The sequence below is a fragment of the Lepidochelys kempii genome, chromosome 8 (genome assembly GCF_965140285.1).
Source record: "Lepidochelys kempii isolate rLepKem1 chromosome 8, rLepKem1.hap1, whole genome shotgun sequence".
In the NCBI taxonomy this organism is placed as follows: Eukaryota; Metazoa; Chordata; order Testudines; family Cheloniidae; genus Lepidochelys; species Lepidochelys kempii.
This window is the reverse complement of record NC_136387.1, coordinates 29619525-29632965: the sequence shown is the minus strand read 5'-3', so window position 1 is coordinate 29632965 and position 13441 is coordinate 29619525. Positions and strand designations below refer to the sequence as shown.

At 41.2% G+C, this 13441-nt stretch overlaps 1 long non-coding RNA gene across 1 annotated transcript; it reads left to right on the top strand.

Annotated features, from left to right (window-relative positions):
• The first annotated feature begins 4534 nt into the window (after positions 1–4534).
• LOC144930784 (uncharacterized) lies at positions 4535–8953 on the top strand. The gene is made up of 4 exons (XR_013636156.1): positions 4535–4585; positions 5691–5750; positions 6625–6682; positions 8922–8953. It is a non-coding gene; the product is annotated as an uncharacterized LOC144930784 (long non-coding RNA).
• Positions 8954–13441: the final 4488 nt, after the last annotated feature.

Genomic DNA, 13441 nt, shown 5'->3' with positions numbered 1-13441 from the left:
CTTTTTGATTTTCAGGTCATTAAAGAGCTCCCGTTGGAGCCATAATGGTTTCTTGCTATTCTTCTTTACCCAGAGACTTTCAGCTGGTCTGACTCTCTCCTCCTTCTGGACCTCAGAACAAATATATATTATTCTTGATGTATAATGAAGCACCTCCTCCCTTTTTTATCCTGCCTGTCTTTCCTCAACAAACTATACCCTTGTATGCCAATATTCCAGTCCTGAGACTTATCCCACAAAGTATCTGTGATGCCAATTAAGTCATAATTCAGTTTATGTGCTACCTATTTATTCCCCATACTCCTTGCTTTTGTGTATACACATCTAAGACGTTGAGCAGAATCCTCCACTGATTTCCCTCTTGTTGGTACCATGATCCTATTATAATTTTCCATCTCCTTCCTCCTCTACTCCGCAAACATCAGCCTTCAAGGTTGCATTAAAGTCCACAGCAGTAGAAGTTAACTGATTTCTAACTGCAGGCTTTATTTGTGGTGAAACAGCTGGAGAGAACACAGTTTATCTTAAATATCCTAGGGTGAGTAGGCAGTTAAATGCTCTACTTTGTAAACGTTATCTGAAACTCAAAGAAAAACAAGCACGGGACAACTGTCTTCAAACAGTATGACTTTCTAGAACATAACCTCTATTTAATGTAAAATGTAACTACTTTCCTGCATCACTGCATACAACATCCCATATTGGTCAATGTTGTTCAAATCACCCTCAGGGTGACATAGTAGTATGATGAAGCCCCATAGTGCTGCGTGACACAATCTTTGCTGGGTAAACTTCCAGTGTGGTATTCAAAGAGTTAAAGGATTCTGAATAGCAAATACCTAACTTCTCTGGTTCATCTGAAAACACCCCACCAGAGAGAATGCATCTAATGCTAAAGTCATCAGACTTGATGTATGTATACAGTATGCATCTGTATGCATGAGGTTTCTCAGCACCAACAAACTTTCCTGACCTCACTTTCCTGCAGGGTTCTGTTTACAGCAGCACTGAAGTTTGAACAACACTTTCTTTTGGTTTCATAAATTCTCTTTTAGGAGCCACAGCCCTCTTTGGTCACCTAATGTGTGCACTACTAACTCTGGGGGGAGAGCGGGCAGGGGCTCCCACATCAGAAGGATTTTGGTGAAGGAAGAATGGCAAGTGTTTTATTCAGACTCCTGTGATATTTGGTGTCTTCCTTAAAGGCTCAACTGCTACAATCAGGTTATTACCTGGAGTATCCACTTTAAAAAAAAAATTAGCTCTCTCATCTGTATAGGTAAGCTTGAACATGGGACCCAAAAGAAATCAGGTGAAAGTACAACTGCAACTCGTGATATCTCTGTTACCCAAACTGTTTGAAATTAATATTGTGTTCATTTTCAAAACTGGAACATAAAGTGTAGTATTTTGTAACAATATCCATGTGGTAAGAGAGCTTCCAAGCATGTTGTAATGTGCCTAAAACTTCCCTCTTCCTTTGGCAAAATAACTTTGTTTGAATTGGCAAACTTGCTAGCTATCAGTGCCAGTTCCCAGGATGCAATAGGACAGCAGCTGAAAGAGGAGAACCTGGAAATGTCACAAACATTTGCATGGCTTGTAAAATGTGTAGATCTCACCCATCAGAGTAAAGTGCATCACCATTTGTTCTGAAGGCTGCATTAACATGCACGCTTACAAAGGCTTATAAAGGTTGACAGTTTCCTGGTGGAAGCTGGGGCATGCTTTTAAAAATGTTCCAGTGCAGGAGTTAAGATGTGCTAGGTGGCTCTCACTTTTGTTTTTTCTGTCTATGACATTGATGTCACCATGCTCTGTGCTATCACAGCCCTGCCATGGTACAAGAAATGCCTAAGCATTTAGGTCCATAACTTCAAAGATATTTAGACACCTAATTCTCCTTCATGTATAACAATGGAAAAAGGTAGTGAGGATTTTACCTTGACCAAAATGGAGCTTGTTAAGTTTTAGTTACTAGAAGGCATTTTATCTTTATTTCTTTTATGACTATTTGTGATTTTCATCCTTATACTTGTACTCACTCACTCAGTTTTTTGTAATTTAAATAAAATTGCTTTATTTTTAATCTAAACCAATCCAGTACTGTGTTTCAAGTGAACTGTTTGTATAGTGAACAGTTACGGTAACAAACTGTTGAATATCAACCCTTTAAAGGAGCAACAAACCTTGACATTCCTTTGATTGTTCCAGGACAGGGCTGAACATTTCAGAACATACATTTTGGGGGAAATATGGGGCTGTGGAGAATGTGGAGTCACCTCACCAGTTGTTAGCCAAGGCTGGTGGACCAGTGAAAGTAATTGGTATTGCAGGCAGGCACGCTCCTGAATCCAAAGAGATGCACACTACATAGACATAGAATGCATGCTTGTTGCTGAATGGGCATCCCAGGCAGAGTAAGGCATTGTCAGGCCCTCAGGGTTACAGCGTAAGAGGTGACACAACTCTTCATCATTCTGGATTACACCACAGAATATGACAACCTCACTCCCCTGGAACCTCTTCCTTTTAGTGATTGATCACAGCCTGAGTTGGTGGGCTTCAGAAAAGAGCAAGATCTCTGGCCAAAAGTCTCCAATTGAGCTGCCTAGAATAAGGCGTCCAGGCTTTCAAGTGAATGATTTTTGGATGTCCAACCTGACACATGTAGGCTTAACTTAAAAAAAGTTCTGAAAAGCATCCCTCTTAAAATCAAGCCCCTTTAAGATGAATATCCCAAAAATGAGTATCCACTCAAATAAAATCTTAGCTCAAAATAGCCTGATTCTCATGTGTTGAGCACCCAACAATTCTCACTGGCATCAAGCTAGAAACTAGTGACACATCTGATTAAGTTTTTGATTTGTCCTGTACAATAAGGCTTTTTGTTTTTGTTTTTGTTTTTTTTTGCTGGCCTATAATTGAGAGAGACAGCCAGTAACAAAAGGTAACTCACTCACCTATCCAGCCATGTCCTTAAAGAATACAAAAAGCAAAGCAAATTTTGAACTGTGATTCTGCTGCAGTTACTCACATTTGATAATAATTTTTGTCCAATGGAAGTACAGAAGAGTTGCCCATTAGGTTTGACTGGACACCAAATACATTCAAACTACTGGTGTACATTCTATAACCCAAGAATTACTGGCAGAACATTTTCACCAAACTTTGACACTTGAAAACAGTCAATTGCTATTGAAGCAACTGGGGATGTATTTACTCATGTCTACTTTTAGTTATTTCCTCAAAGAAACTGCTGGTCATGTCTCCATTGGAAGCATGTAAACACAAATCTTTATAGGCTATCATATGCCCAAGCAATGGGTATTAAGCTCTTTCCTCATAAACCAGCATCCTTATAGCTCTCTTCTGAATTCTCTTCAAATTATTATCATCCTTCTGGCATCCAAATTTTCCAGAAGTAAATGCTGTACTCTGACAACTTGCCATTGCTATACAGAGAAGAGAGACAATGACTCACTGATCTGAGACTCCATGTTTTTGTATGGGTCCTCGAACCAGAATGACTTCTTGCTGCTATACCACATTGCATAATTATCTGACTTCCTGCTCACTATTGCTCCCCAAGCACCTTTTGGCTTTACTGCTTTCTAAATAAAATACCTCCCATTGAATATATGTGGGGATTATTTTTTCCAGGTGTACTTGCTTGCAACTTTCCATCTTAAATCTCATTATTTCCTGCCCACACTGCTAACCCCCTCAGTACCTTTTGCTTTCTTTCTCCACTGTTTGCAACAGTTCCCAGTTAATCAGCTGAGTGAACTTGTACTTTACCTTCTCGTGTCTAAAAATGATAGGCTAAGAGAGGGCCTAGTGTTGTTCTGTACAGTACCCTTGGGACAATGTCTTCCAACTATCTACATTCATCATGCTTTGTTACTGTCACTTATGCTTCTAAAACATTTTTACATGGACTTGGAACTGCCTAACAACTCACTCCAGAGTCTTAAAAAATAGTAAGATGCCAATCTTTATCTAGTCATGAAGGCCTTAGGCTTGACATTACATCAAAGAGATAAAGAAGGACATTAGCTGTTTTAAAGCCATTTGGAGGATCTCAAAGTTTGAGGTGTTCTAAGTGCTTTACCAAAAAATCAAAGAGAAGCCCCAATATCTGCGAGACAGTTAAATGTTAACTTCATGTTTCAGAAGCATTAACTGGTTCAAAGCTGGCAAGTGCATGCAGGTCTGACAGAACCTTGTTTGGGCCCAGATCCTTGATCCTTAAGTCCTCTTTATCCTGTTAAAGTATTAGTGGCTTTAAAGCAACAACTGTACATTGACTTGTTGTAATGGCACCCTCTGTAGGATATGGCATGGGGTGGGCATGCTGTGGGTGGTACCAGACTGATTCTCACTTGGCAATCCTGGCCAGGGAAAATTAGAACCTTAAGGCTGCTCTATCCTGTGTTGGGGGCTGGTTCTCTCCCTGGCAGCCCCCAGGATCTTATCTGGTGTTTTAAACTTTTATATGAAAAATCACCCACAAATTCTTTATCTTCCTAGCAGCACAAAGGGTTGCCTTGACCTGGCCAGAAGTTGAACTTAGGGAAATAAGGTCAGTGAAGTAATATTTTTTTTATTGGATCAACTTCTGTTGGTGAGAGACACAAGTTTTTGGGCTAACACAAAGCTCTTCTTCATGTCTGGGAAGTGTACTCAGAGTGTCACAGCTAAATACAAGGTGGAGCAGATTTTTTAGCATAAGTAGTTAACACGTATTCTAAGGGGACATTCAAGGTGACCGATTAACACCCCTCCAGTCATAGACTGGGGAAGGAAGGGGGAGTGGGAAGCAGCTGGGTGTTTGTTAGTGGGTTATAGGTTTTTGTAATAAGACATAAATCCAGTGGTCTATTCAGTTAATGATTTTCAGCACCCAGGCTTGTCTTTTGAAAGTGTTGTACAGGTTTCCTTTGAGGATGAGGACTAATAGGTCAGATATAGAGTGATCGTTTGTGGAAAGTGTTCATCCACTGGTGATGAGGTGTTTTTGTATTTTATCATTTTCCTGTGGGAGTTGAACTTGTGACTTCCAAAGAATCTATTTCCTGCTAGACACACAGACCTGTGTGAAATCAAACTTTCCATTTTGAGAACTAGTATTTCCTCCATATCCAAAACTACCATTAAGGTCAAAAGGAGTCTGGGTGCACAAGGAATGCAGGAATGAGCTCTTGCTGTATTATACACCAAAATTTCAGGTGACTCTGTATCTCACTATTGCAAAGAAATATCCAAATCCTATGTGTTGTCACTTCTGGCACAAGCACAAGTAGAAAACTTGGGTGGATGTCTTCAGCATTCCAATAAATTCTTCAGAGTATAGCTACTCTTCAGTACCTCACGTCTTATTATATTACTAAGAAGGCTCAACTTCTGAAGAACAGAACTCAATTCTAGAAGGCAGTTTCTTCATGTGCAAGTAATTGGCCTCTGGAGGGCCTTGACCTTTTTAGCAGTAACCAAATGCTTTGCTACAGCTAGCATAGTGTTAAGGTCGTGAGAAATAGGAATGAATGTGATAAGATTGTAAACAGAGGGCCAGATGCAAATTCCCCAGACCTACATGGGGACCAATTTCCTGGGGATCTGATTGAGATTTAGCTTTAATAACAACTCTCCATAGACGTGTGCCAGATGTTTGTTTCCTCTTTCTCCAGCTCCATCTGCCAAAAAATTGGAGAAATAAAAAATCTACTGACTTACAGTGAATACCTGAGGTAAGAATTAGATCAACAATCTGACCCAGTTTGTATCACAGTAGCAAAGGAATTTTACCAAAGCACGCTAGCAGAGAAGACTAAAAAGCATTTTAAGTATTACCTCTGTTCATTTCTACCCATGGGCTTTTCCGAAGAAGTCTGTTACAAATCAACCAGCTTTTGGATGAGACCATAACAGAATGGCCTGCACTGATACTAAGAATCCAACAGCATGTAGGGGTTTGCAAGTGTCCTTGTTCCAGACTTCATTTCCAACCCTGCATGCAATGCTGGCTGCCTGGTGCCCTCCACAGCAGGAGCAGCTGCATTTCTGTACTGCTGCCTGTATTCAATGAGTAAAGCATTCTGGGTGGCTTTAGGATAAAAAGGCACTACAGTCATTTAAATACAGATGTTTAAGAATCCACAGATATATATATGAGAGAGAGGGGAAAAAATGAAATTACCATATACTGGAATAAATTCAGAGGTGATATACCTACAGGTAATTTATGCTTATGATTGCATAAGCGAATCAGGTAACTAATGAGTCTAGGTGGCCCTAAGTTGAATCCAGCTGGTGTAACTTACATGTTGGAAGAGCAATATGGCAGGACACAATCCTACCAGGCAGATATATGGTTAAGTGTCAGGTTTGTATGTGACTGGCTATGCTGATAACAAGTCTCTGAGCATGACCAAAAGCCTGGACAGACTCCTTCTGAGTTGAGTGCTGAGACAGTTACCAAAAGTACAATGCCACTCAGTCTGTCTGATTGTGTACTAGGAGGCCACCACATGCTGCCTATCTTAGACTTCTTTACATTCAGTTACCAACATGTAACCATCTCCTGAATCTGGCCCATTTTCTTACTTTTTTCTTCTCTCTTAGGGACATATGTCCGAACACCTTGCCACAAATGAAGAGAGAACACAAATTAAGGTTTTTGGTAGGACTATAAGGTTTTCTTAAGTTATTGCTGGCTCTTTACAGATTGTAGAGGACTGAAAAGTCTTACCCAAAGGCTTGCAGATACTTTTATTAAGGGGAGGCAGCATTAGCTATTTAGAGGCTAGTGTAATGGGCCTAGGTATTTGGAGACCTGAATTCTATTCCTGACTCTATTGACTTGCTGTGTGAGCATGGGTAAGTGGTGACCTCTGTTCTTCAAGCTCCTCAATGGTACAAGAAAGACAAAATCTGCCCTTGGGGTGCACTGTTAAATGAAAAGTGCTATGCTCAGTCTTGATTTTAATTGGTGCTGATCATCCCCAGCTCCCACTCAAGTCAGTGGGACTTGTTCAGAAAGCTTGGGGGCAGACTGCTGCAAACATGGTAGGTCTGACTCCTGAGACTGCAAACTATTGGCATAAAATTAGATACCTCTTTCACAGAGGGAATGTCTGTAGGGTGGCAGACTGGAGCATACTGAACCACAGAGTGAGCTTCATCTCGAGACTGGGGCAAAACCCTGGAATCACAAAAAGCACCATGCAAAGCAGACAGGATTTTGCAAGCTGCCTAGAACTCCATTCATGTATTTTAAAAGGACAAGGTTGAATCTGTGATTCTTAGGAATCTAGATATTTCAGACCTGATAGTTTGATCACCAAGCCGTGCCCTTCCAGGGAATCAAGCTATCTTTGTACAGCATATGTTCATCTGCAAAAAAAAACCCCTAATACATTGGCTTTAACTGAGAATTACAACAGGAACTAAAACTGCTGCGGAGCTGCAGAGAAAACCCTGCAACTTCTAGCCCTGTTTCATATAGGCTGACAGGAGTGTTGGACTCTTCCATTTCACCATATGGAATATATTAACAGATAATCTGCTAATTTTCTGCAATTTTCTCTTTGGGAAAGCTAATTTATAGCACATCCCAGTTAAACTTGACAGCTTGTTTACAACAGACTTAAAGAACAATGGGATCTTGTAAGAATTCATGACATTTTTCCAAGGACAAAAGCTCTCAATTTCTATCTGCTTTTAGGTGAAAGTGGCAAAATAAAAGCAAAATAGCCTTGTGGTTTTTGGTGTGGTTTTGTGGGAGTGAGGAGGGGCGAAGGGGGCTGCGAGGTTCTCTGATTGCTGGTAAATTAGCGGATTTCCCAGGGAAGATTAGTCTTGATGGATTTGGGGCTGTCTCTTTGGCTGATGACTGCCTGGGGAGTCAGCTGTAGTAGACCCTCAAAGCAAGCACTTCAGGTATAAGTGTGAAACCCACGTTCTAGCTAGTCAAGGGGCACGTAGAAACAGATGTGGGCAAACTAAAATTACTTATTTTTTCTCTTACTTAAGATACATCCAAGTGGGGGTGAAATGCAAGGGGTACACAAAGAGAAGAGAATATAAAAGAGCAAAGACTAAAAATGAAGTTCTGACAATGGAGCTGAATTCCCATCAGCAGAAAATAGTGTTATACCATCTGCCTTTTTCTTACCCAAGAAGCCTTAGATTGAAGATGTCAGTGGGGGTGGGTCTTGCCCCCTCCTGGCTACAAGTAATGTGCCCACTCTTTGAGGAGTCGCCATTTGTGGAGCTGCTGGCTGAGATGTCTGAAATGTGTCAGTTCTGCTTTGTTCCAGGTTCTGTTCATTTTTTGTCCCGCTGTGTCACTTATGCTAAAATTCAAAATGGTCTGTCTTTCTTCCAAAGCTAGATGTGAAATGGGTGGCATGACTCTTGCTGCTGGGTGAGTGTGATCACTCCTCCCTTGAGGGGATCCTGTAGCACCCCACATCAGTGACAGCATAGTGCTTTCCCAAACTGTCCTGATAACATTTTATTGAAGGGAAAAGGGGACATGCAGCCAGTTCCTGTTCCATGTGCCATCCAGAGCTCCTTGCACACATCCTCATTAGTTAGGATTTGTTATCCAAACAGCTCCTCTCCTCCCCGCCTCATAGCCTATGATGATAGTGGAAATTGGTCGGCGTACTCTTGTATGGCATTTTTGGTGTGAGGCCTTAGGCCCCAGAACCCAAACTTATTGGCCTTTAGGGTATATCGCTGGAGGCATCTGGCAGCTCTTCTCTGGGCCACTTTAACTGGATGGTTAGCTATTACCTGTGGCTGGTAATGGTGGAGGGGAATTGAATTCTTTATGGCTTGTTGTTCATTCCTAGACGTGTTCACAAACTACAATATTCAATATCTATTAATGTTGTGTTCAATTTCTGAACTAGTGAAAATCACAGGTTATAATGAAACAGGAGGAGTGGACGCTCCTGTCTGAAATAACGTTGGACCCCAACCACCACAGTAAGGTAACTCCAGGGACTGGGGAAGAAAACTAATGTGGCACAGGGCACCACGTACTCTTAATAAGACAGAGATACTAACCACCAAGACCTAGGCAAATTACAATGGATTGCATTTTGGCTGGCTAAATTTCTTTTGGTATCCAATTGAATATACTATTTACCTTCTGTGCTGAGATATGATCTATAGATTGCCTTTCCCTGAAAGATGTCTATATTTGTGGTGTCTGAAATGACCCTTCCATAGCAGAGTCTGAACTCCTTAAAAGGCTTTTGGATCTCTCCTCCTGAAAGGTGCCATCAAACTGTCGAGTCATAATCCCTGATGCTGGCTGAGGCTCCACCTAGGTGGTAAAAGACCCATGATCAGAAGTTCCTTTGCTTGGTGTCGTAGCCAGCAGTCATGTGCAAAGCCTCCTAGTTTCTCATTACCTACGTAATGGGAATGTTACCATGTAATACAATCTGCCATAATAAAACATGGTCTTAAACCAGACTCCTACACACAGGTATGAGTGCTCAAACAAGCCGCTTTCCAGTTATTAAAATAGCTCTGTACAATAAATTCTAGTCTGAATTTTCCCTTGGGACTGGCTTAGAGCTTTTTACAATGCAGCACTAACACTGTGAGGCTGAAGTCAAAATTGCTGAAGAAAGCCACTCAGTATCATTTTCCAAGAGGCAACCTGCAATGGGTCCCTCAGGAAAAGGCAGCTGACAGATGGATAGCAGTTGCCATTCACCCCCTAGGTTTAACTATTGGAATTTTTGGATTGTATTTTTCACTTTGACTCTCATTTTGGGGTTCCTTTTGTTCAGAACTGTCCCCTATATACATAGTGAACTACTGCAGGCACAAAACCCTATGTTCTAAGATTCCCCAATTACATACAGAAGTGAACATATGGCTAGAAATAACATCTGTTTTATGTGCATCAGTGAATATCTGAGCTCTCATCGTCACATCTTTCTCAACAACGGATAGTTTAGCCATGTACAGTGTAATCCATGCCAAAACATAATCCCATCCAATTCTAAGAAGCTAACCGCTTGTCTAATGTAGGGTTATAAATGCCTTATTATCTGTTTAATAGAATGAGTAAGTGTGGTATCCCAGAAGAGGAAATTCAACCCAAGTTATTAATCTCTCTGTAGTTCTTGTACAAAGCCACCAAGATAAAGAGCAAGGAAATCAGACTGAGTGGTGCCGGCTACACAGCGGGTCCTTGTCATCCAGAATTCTGAACTGTGGGTGTTAAGAGCTATTGTCCCAAAGCTAAGGAAGTGCTGTTTCTTATCAAACTCAGGAGATAGAAAAGAAAGAAAATACATAATGCTTGAAACCCCATACTCCCACTGACAGTGTCACAACCAGAGGGAAATGCAGGCTAGCACATTCTTTGGATTGGCAATTTCATTTGCAATAACATAGGACCCAGTTTTTCCAGCTGAACTCACATGCAAAGGGCATTCCCGATGTGGGCATCTCCCTTTCTTGCCACACTGAATGGATGAGTGGTCTATTACCTCTGAAGGTTCACTTCTACTACCATCCCACAAAGACCTGACAATCTCCTCCAAGGGGCAGGGGCTTTCTTGGGGAGAAAAGGACTGAAGAGCGCCGGACTAGGGGAATAGGTGCTCTTCATACACTGTTATCTCCCACCCAGGGGTGGATCCAATAACGTTAATGGAGCCTCAGACTGTAGTTACTCCTCTGAGGAGTTCCTTTGGACTATGCTATATCCTTCTAGGAAAATTGCCAGGTAAAGTGGAGGTGGGCATCCCTGGCAGCACAATGCAAAGAGGAGGATTGTGTGGGAGTGCTGGATGGAGGTGGTATGGAGGATTGAACTATGGTATACCTTGACCTAAAGTTACCATCTCCTGAGAGATAGGTATCTCTAAATTTAATCTGTATGCTTCGTATCTGGCACATACTCCTGTCCTGAATATTTATTTAAAGTACTTGTTCATTATAGGCTGATTATTTTTTCAGTGGGATTCCCCCACCCCCACCCCAGCTCTCATTTGAAGGGCACACTTCTGCCCGCAAACCCCTGCACATTTCTGAAACTCTAATGCTTGCCTGTGTAAATAAGAGTCTGTCACTTATATATACAGATCATAGAATTAACAAGGGTAAAACCCTTACCTTGCACACCATGCTCACTCTGGTGTGTACACAGGTGGTGTATCAAATGTGCGCAGACACAAAGTGGTGTACTCACAAATAGAGGCTGACTGCTGAGAATCTCCCCTCTAGGTCTCTAGCTTGCTCAGATCACAATCCATTTTGGAGTTATTCTTCCTACATACAAATGAATGGCACACCACTAGATTCCTTTGGCTGCCTGTCATGTAGCAGCCCATTCAGCAGGACAATTAGTTTTTATAGATCCTTAGGTAGCCAAGGTATCTGGATCCTCTATGCTGGCTCTAGATTTGCAGGACTAATCCTTGTATTATTTCCAATACTGTTCAGTCTAAAGGATGTTTAAATTTAGTGCACTTCTCTTGGTAGGCTTCTGCAATGCCCAGTTGCTTCCACAGTTAAGAGTCCTGCTGAGTTACAGGCCATTGTTTCTCTTCCTAATGCATTCTGATGTGAACTGCTTCTATTGATGGACTGATTCCCTTCCCTTTCCTCCCCTCTCCTCCTCCACCTCCCATCGCACATACAAATAAGGGGAAAACAACAGCAAAAAGACAAAAAATATAACAAAGGAATGGGGAAAGGGAAGGAAGGAAGGGGGCAGAGAAGTGAAAGGAGAGGAACATTGTTAGGAATTAATCAAAGATTTCTAAAAAGTCAGACCAAAGCAGTTTTGAAATTATTAATTCCAGGTCCCGTTTTTAAGCTTATTATCACCCCACCATGAAGTCTGCATGTACTCTATTGAAATTAAACCAATGTCTGTAAAGCTTTAGAAGTCTTCTGTATAGGACTGTTGATTGTCTGAGCGAAGTTCCTGCTGGTTTATGCTAACTGACCTTGATCCAGGCTGAACTGCCTCTCTGTACTTTTGAATTCCTCCCAGGAAAGTATAAGCAAAATGTTTATGCTGGAAGTGGTGTTAGTTCTTTAAAAACTCCAAATGGCTCCAAATCCTGCCATCTCTACTCAGTCTTTACTCCCTGAAATCCGAAGTGTTTGTTAATGGAGCGAAGACTTGTAGCACATAAATTGAGGTGCATATTTCTTGTGATTCCTTATTAAAAATATATTGTACCACTGCATTATGCAGTCATGGTCCAAAACACTCGTAATGTAGCTTACAATAGTGATGATTTGGACCATCGTTGTGCCCACTGTGCAATGCTGAAGTATAATTTAACTAAATTTAAGCCACAAGTTCAAAGTTGGGGACACTTTTTGCCACTGGAAAAAATCTGCTTGTATAAAACTGATAATCGCACATTTAAATGGGAAATTTTGCACGCAGTTAACTGTGCATGTAAAACAGGTATCTTGTTTTGCAGCAGACATATTTATGAGGGCATCCATTGTGGTCTCATTTGCTAATCTCTGCCAAAGGTTTTTCAGAGTGATGTCTGTGATAAATCTTAAATTTGTTTACTCCTGATTTAAGACAATTTAGTTTATCCTAATTAAGCTTGCTGCCAAGTGACCTAAGTTTCCACATAACAGGTTTGAACCAGTTTAATTAAAACAATTAAATTTAAACTAGTGCAATGTCTTTATTGAAAAAGCCCTAAGAAGTGAGACCCAATCCTACCAGAAAACAGAACTACCAAAAATACAGCCTTATTTTCTCTCCGTGCCAGTTCCCTTGGTCACTAGTTCTGTTTTTCCTTTTTCTCTTGCTCTTCTTTAAATGGTTGATCCTAAAACCTGCAGGAACACTGCCTATCCTAGGGAGGAGCTGCTGCTGCTTTAATGTCACAATAAATGAAGGTTTCCGGCCTTCCAAAGAATAACGATTTTAGATGCTGTTCTGGAAATATAAATGGGCACTCACCAGCAATTGAACGAGGCAATGGCTGATGAATGGCCTTTTATCTGTAGATTTTGGCATGAACTGGTAAAGTGGAACTATCATATTTAATATAAATTACTAGTACTGTGATCTCCCTAGTAATTCTGCAGTATCTGGCACACTCCATGCAGGCTCAAGGATTCGGTCACCATTGGAATGAAACATTTCCCAATATGGGTAGTGGGCATGAATTGTGGCCCTGATCCTGAGCTGCCAACATTGATACTTACATCCGTACAGAGTCCTGCTGAACTCAGTGGGTCTGTGGGTGCATCCCTTTGCAGGAATGCGGACTAAGAAAGGGTGCATCTGATCAAGCTAGGACACTCTGGGTTTGGTGGGTATCTGACTTCTGACAAGTTAGGAAAAGGTTTCAAAAAGCAACAAAAGAGTTCACAAAAGCTTCAAGAGCTCCCTACTCTGTTTGAGGGATGGGGCCTCAGT